Genomic DNA, 7,309 nt, shown 5'->3' with positions numbered 1-7,309 from the left:
CGCAGTGCCACGTGTCGCCCGCGCCGCCCCCGCACCGCCGGCCCGTCGACGCCAGTGCCTCGCCCCACCGCCCACGACCGCTTCCCGCCGCCTTGGTCGCCGGAACACCGCCCAGCCGCGCCATCTCCAACGCCGGCCAGATCCGGTCGAGGAGCGACCGAATCCAGCGCCCCAAGCTCCGGCCGCCGCCCTCTGATTCCTCTTCGGTGAACCCCTTCTCCGGCGATCCTCGGGAACAGCGCCACCCCAAACCCTAGATCCCGAATCTGAGGTCGACCCCATTTTTTCCCAAAGTCCCTAACATTTTCATGGCATGTTCATTGCATCATAACTTTATGCTCGTAGCTCCGTCTTGGGCGTGCCATATATCAAAATGTTCGTTAGGTTATCCTATTCATTATGTTCCATTGCATCATGCTTGTTTGACTCCATCTTGATGCCCAAATTGTTGATGCAAGAGTGCTATAAAATGTTAGTTCCTGATTTTTATCAGTTTATGAGCATTTGTCATTTTTGCCATGATTATTGTGTGCCTCCTATGGACTTGAGCTCTACATGTGTTTTGGGATATGCCATGCCATCTTTACAGAGGTGTATGCCATGTATTTTTGTGATCAATGTGGTGACTAGCACAAGTATGCAAAGTTGCTCTCGTGATGTTGCTGATTTCAGGGGCTTAGAATTTCACTAAGTCATTTCCCTGATGTTATTTTTATGCCATGTATTCATGTTGCTACAGAGAGATCCATGCCTCTTTTGAGTATGTTCAGTAAGGATGATTTTGACATATGGTTATGCCCTATCCATCCATGTCCTTGTTTGCATTTATGGATCACACTAGTATGACTCAATCTTGCTCTACCTTTGCTATAAAATGTTCCTGGCAGATTGTTTACGTGTTAATCAATTTTGCCAAGGTTGTTGTAGTTGATCCATGCATGCTATAAGTTTGTTCTTGCCATGTTTAGCTTCTTGATCATGTCTTCTTACTGTGTATATGCTTAGTTTGTCATGCAATGCCTTGTGTTGAGTGCATCGAGCTCGCAAAGAGGCCTTCGTAATTCTGTTGATGCCATGTCCAGTTTTTCTGCTAAGTCTGAATCTGTTAACGAAACTTGCTATGTTTACATGGGTTCCATCATATCTTCTGATCCCTTTTGGCTTATGGTCAGTAAAGGACTTTTGTTATATGATTTGATTAGGTTCATTCCATGCCTTTGTTTGCTATGGTCTGTTCCTGTAGCATGTTGATATCTTGCTCTAAACATTGCTTCCTGATGTTAATTCCTGACATGTTAGTATTTTCACTAAGTCTGTGAGGCTGATATCTTTTGCACTTTTGCCATGCTTATTTGAACCTGCTCTTGTGTGATTTAGCCGTAGCTCAGTGTTCATATTTTGTCAAGCATCTTGAGTAGATCACTAACATGTGCTTTGTTGCTATGTTAGAGTGTAGTAGCTTCGATTCTTGTTGCATTCTAGATGGCATCGTGCTGTTTATCGCAGAATAGTGCCATTATTGTTTTGCTTGCCATTTGCAAACCGTGCATCCGATTTCGGTGATCTTTATATCGTTTTCACCCGAAATCAACTCATCTTTCCAACGGCACACTTGGTTTGCCAAGTTGAGGCTTGGTTCAATCTTTTCCTTTCGGAGCACGCATATGCATTGCATAGCACGTCTCGTATATCATGCCATGTTTTGCATCATGTTGCTTGCGCATTGCACCGTGGTTGATTATGGTTTCCTTTGCTTGTGTTCTTGTCTTGGGTAGAGACGGGAGACTAGTTTCTGGTCGAGGAACCCTACGCTTACGAGGATCAAGCTCGCGTCAACTCAGAGTACTTTGCAGGCAAGATGACCATACCCTCGAAATCACTTCTATCTTTGCTTGCTAGTTGCTCGCTCTATTGCTATGCCTATGCCACGATACCTACCACTTGCTTTATCATGCCTCCCATATTGCCATGTCAAACCTCTAACCCACCTTTTCCTAGCAAACCATTGATTGTCTATGTTACCACTTTGCTCAGCCCCTCTTATAGCGTTGTTAGTTGCAGGTGGAGATGGAGTTTGTTCCTTGTTGGAACATGTTTATTGTTGGGATATCATCATTATATCTTGTTTACTTTAATGCACCTATATACTTGGTAAAGGTTGGAAGGCTCGGCCTTATGCCTGGTGTTTTGTTTCACTCTTGCCGCCCTAGTTTCCGTCATACCGGTGTTATGTTCCTTGATTTTGTGTTCCTTACGCGGTTGGGTTATAATGGGAACCCCTTGACAGTTCGCCTTGAATAAAACTCCTCCAGCAAGGCCCAACCTTGGTTTTACATTTGCCTAACAACCTATAACCTTCCCTTGGGTTTTCGCGAGCCCGAGGGTCATCTTTATTTTAACCCCCCCGGGCTAGTTGTAACGCCCTCGATGCGGCTATATCTCCTACGTGTCGAGACACGACTTAGAGGCATAACCGCATTGAAAGCAATGTCGCAAGTTAGGCAATCATCACAACATCCATGTAATACATAATAAGGGAAATAGTAACATAGTTGGCTTACACTCGCCACGTCACACAAAGTACATAAATAACATTACATCATTCAAACACTCATGGTCCGACTACGGCGCCAAAATAAAAGATAAACCCAACATACGACACGGTCCCGATCACCCCAACTGGGCACCACTACTGATCATCAGGGAAAGACACGTAGTATCGGCGTGAGTCCTCGTCGAACTCGCACTTGAGCTCAAGCGCGTCATCTGGAACGGAATCATCAGGCCCTGCATCTGGTGTAATAGTAATCTGTGAGCCACAGGGACTCAGCAATCTCGCACCCTCGCGATCAAGACTATTTAAGCTCATAGGTAAGGCAAGGTAAAATATGTGGAGCTGCGGCAAACGACTAGCATATATGGTGGCTATCCTATTCGCAAAAGAGAGCGAGAAGAGAAGGCAATGCACGGTCGAATAACTAGAGGACAACCTGCGACAAGCATTACTCCAACACCGTGTTCGCTTCCCGGACTCCACCGAGAAGAGGCCATCACGGTAACTCACATGGTTGATTCATTTTAATTAAGTTAAGGTTCAAGTTATCTACAACTAGACATTAACAAATTCCCATCTGCCCATAACCGCGGGCACGGCTTTTGAAAGTTCAATCCCTGCAGGGGGTCCCAACTTAGCCCATGACAAGCTCTCACGGTCAACGAAGAAATAGACCTTCTCCCGAGACATTCCGATCAGGCTCGGTATCCCGGTTCTACAAGACACTTCGACAAGTTAAAACAAATCCAGCAACACCGCCTGAATGTGCCGACAAATCCCGATAGGAGCTGCACATATCTCGTTCTCAAGGCACACTCAGATAGGTCAAGCTACGAGTAAAACCAACCCTCAAGTTGCCTCGAGGTGGCCCCGCAGGCTGCCAAGTTCGGACCAACACTCAGAGGAGCACTGGCCCAAGGGGTTTAAATAAGATGACCTTCAGATTCCGGAAACCAAGGGAAAAAGAGGCTAGGTGGCAAATGGTAAAACCAAGGTTGGGCATTGCTGGAAAAGCTTTATTCAAGGCGAACTATCAAGGGGTTCCCATTATCACCCAACCGCGTAAGGAACGCAAAATCCGGGAACATAACACCGATATGACGGAAACTAGGGTGGCAAGAGTGGAACAAAACACTAGGAGAGAGGCTGAGCCTTCCACCCTTTACCAAGTATTTGATGCAATAAGATAACATGGCAATATAATGATATCCCAACCAGTAAATAATGTTCCAACAAGGAACAGCCTCCAATCTTCACCTGCAACTAGCAACGCTATAAGAGGGCTGAGCAAAGCGGTAACATAGCCAATCAATGGTTTGCTAGGACATGGGGGGTTAGAGGTTTGACATGGCAATTTGGGAGGCATGATAAGCAAGTGGTAGGCATCGTAGCATAGGCTTAGCAAAAGAGCGAGCATCTAGCAAAGCAAAGATAGAAGTGATTTCGAGGGTATGATCATCTTGCCTGCAACGTTGTCAGAGTTGACTGGATCCTCGAAAGCAAACTCAACGGGCTCCTCATTAGCGAACTCGTCTCCCGGCTCTACCCAAACAAGACAAACAAATAAACAAGGACACAATCAACCACGTGCAAACTCAAACAACAGGTGCAAAGATGGTATGCTATGTAGGATGCCATATGTGATGCATATGCAAGATTTGACAAGGAATGCATGAACCTGGCCTCAACTTGGAAAACCAAGTGTGCCACTGGAAAGATGAGACGAAATCTCTTGAAAATGATATAAAGAACACCGGAATCGGAGTTACGGTTTGGAAATGGCAAGCAATTCAAATATGGCACCGTTCTGCGATTTACAGCAAGTAGCCAACTAAATGCAACGGGATGAACATGCTAAAGCACCCAAACATGGCATCAAAATACATCGCAGGGATCCATTCATGAAGCTTAACAAAAGACTTGCACTGAGCTACGGCCAATGCATCCATTAACAGGTTCAAACAAGCATGGCAAAAATGCATTTGGTAAACAGATTTCAGACTAGTGAAATTAACACTTGTCTGGAATTTCAGATCAGATAGCCCTCTTTGGAGCAACAAAACTATATGCTACAGGACCTAAACATGGCAAAGTAAATCATGGAATGTAGATACTCAAAGAGCTTAACAAAAGTCCCTTAGTGATCTTGAGCCAAAAGGGATCAGAAAATATATTTGCAAGCATGTGAACATGGCAAAAACATAATCAGTTCTCAGACTTAGTGAAAACTGGAGCATGCTGAAACAGATATCAAGTAGGCATGTTTACGAGCTCGATGCACTCACTACGGAGCATGTCATGACAATCTAAGCATACACCCATCAAGAATACACAAAATACAAGCTAGACATGGCAAGAACAATAACATAGCATGCACGGATCAACTACAACATCATCGGCAAAATCGCTAACAAGTAGACAATCTGCCCAGATTCACAAAATAGCAAAAGTAGAGCTCGATTGACTCAAGCTAGGGTGCTCCATAATTGCAAACAAAGACATTGATGGATAGAGCACTACAAGATTAGCACTACAAGTCTCGGTCCAATCCGGAAATGTTTAGTCCCCACACACGAAAGAAAGATAGAAATGACCACCAGAGGAGAACGAAGCGCCGGAATGCAAAACGGACAACGGGGAAAATGCTCGAATGCCTGAGATGAACATGTATGCAAATGCAATGCTCATGATGACATGATATGAGATGCATGACAACAACAACACACGGAGACAAAAACCCGAAGCCGAGAAAATAGAATAACTTAACGCCGGAAACGGCAAGAGTTGGAATACATAAAGGGTAAATCATATCCGGGGTGTTACAACACTCCACCACTATGAAAGGATCTCGTCCCGAGATCTAGGACTGAAAGAACGCCGGGTATTCAGAACGGAGGTGATCCTCACGTTCCCAGGTGGCTTCACGGTCGGAATGGTGTGACCACTTGACTTTAAGGAATTTGATTGACTTGTTGCGAGTCTTGCGTTTAGTCTCTTCAAGAATAGCAACGGGGTGCTCACGGTAAGAGAGATCTTCCTGGAGCTCAATGTCTTCGAAGTTGACGATGCGGTCAGGAGTCTTGAAGCACTTTCGAAGCTAAGAGACATGGAACACGTCATGCACATTTGCAAAGTTTGAAGGAAGCTCGAGTTGATAGGCGAGATCGCCTCTCTTGCTGACGATCTCTAGGGGCAAGCTTCCCTTTGATACCGAAGCGACGAGTACCTTTCATAGGAGAGACGCGGAGGTAAACATGATCTCCGATCTCGAAAGCCAAATCACAATGCTTACTATCATAGTAGCTCTTCTGGGGCGATTGGGCTGCTTTGAGGTTATCGCGAATGACTTTGCACATTTCCTCTGCCTCTGTGATTAAGTCATTACCCAAAAGCTGACGTTCACCGGTTTTAGACCAGTTGAGAGGGGTATGGCACTTCCTGCCATACAGAATTTCAAATGGGGCCTTGCCCGAACTTGCTTGAAAATTGTTGTTGTAGGAGAATTCAGCATATGGAAGACAATCCTCCCACTTCATGCCGAAGGAGATCACACAAGCCCTGAGCATATCTTCAAGAATCTAGTTGACATGCTCGACTTGACCGCTAGTTTGAGGATGGAAAGTTGTGCTGAAGCGGATGTTGGTGCCCATGGCCTTCTGAAAAGAATCCCAAAACTTGGAGGTAAAGATGCTGCCACGGTCTGAAGAGATCACTTGTGGAATACCGTGCAGAGAGACAATCTGAGGGGTATAGAGTTCCGCCAATTGAGCTGCAGTGATTGACTCTTTGATAGGCAGAAAGTGAGCCACTTTAGTGAGTTTGTCGATGACAAGAATATAGTATCATTGCCACGCTTGGACTTTGGAAACCCAGTCACGAAGTCCATCTCAATATGGTCAAACTTCCATTCTGGAATGGCAAGAGGTTGGAGGAGACCAGCTGGCCTTTGGTGTTTAGCCTTCACTCTTCTGCAGACATCACATTCATTCACGAACTAAGCAATCTCGCGCTTCATTCGAGTCCACCAATAAGCCTGTTTGAGGTCCTGATACATCTTCGTACTCCCAGGGTGGATGGAGAGGAGAGAATTGTGAGCCTCATTCATGATCACTTTACGAAGGTCACCTTTGGGCACGACAATACGATCCTCGAAGAAGAGAGTATCCTTGTCATCAAGGCGGTAGCACTTGTACTTGGGTTGACTCTTGGCAATCCCAATCTTCACCTTCTTTACCATAGCATCAAGAAGCTGGGCCTGGCGAATCTGGTCTACCAAGGTAGGAGAAACTTGAAGGTTGGCGAGGAAACCTTGAGGAACAACTTGCAAATTAAGTTTGCGGAAAGCTTCACAAAGCTCGGGTTGATAAGGCTTGAGAATAAGACTGTTGCAATAAGCCTTCCTGCTCAATGCGTCAGCAATCACATTGGCCTTGCCTGGAGTATACTCGATACTCGGATTATACTCTTGAATCATTTCGACCCATCGAGTCTGCCTGAGGTTGAGATTAGGCTGAGTGAAGATGTACTTGAGATTCTTGTGATCAGTGAAGATGTCCACTTTTCTTCCCAATAAGAGATGTCTCCAAGTCAAAAGAGCATGCACAACTGCCGCCAACTCGAGGTCATGAGTGGGGTAGTTCTTTTCATTGGGCTTCAACTGGCGAGAGGTATAAGCAACAACTTTCTTCTCTTGCATCAAAACTGCACCAAGTCCTTGGAGTGATGCATCACAAAAAACCTCATACTGTTTGGATT

The sequence above is a fragment of the Triticum dicoccoides genome, chromosome 2A, assembly GCF_002162155.2.
Source record: "Triticum dicoccoides isolate Atlit2015 ecotype Zavitan chromosome 2A, WEW_v2.0, whole genome shotgun sequence".
Lineage (NCBI taxonomy): Eukaryota > Viridiplantae > Streptophyta > Magnoliopsida > Poales > Poaceae > Triticum > Triticum dicoccoides.
The sequence above is the reverse complement of the archived record's forward strand: the minus strand, read 5'-3'. Positions refer to the sequence as shown.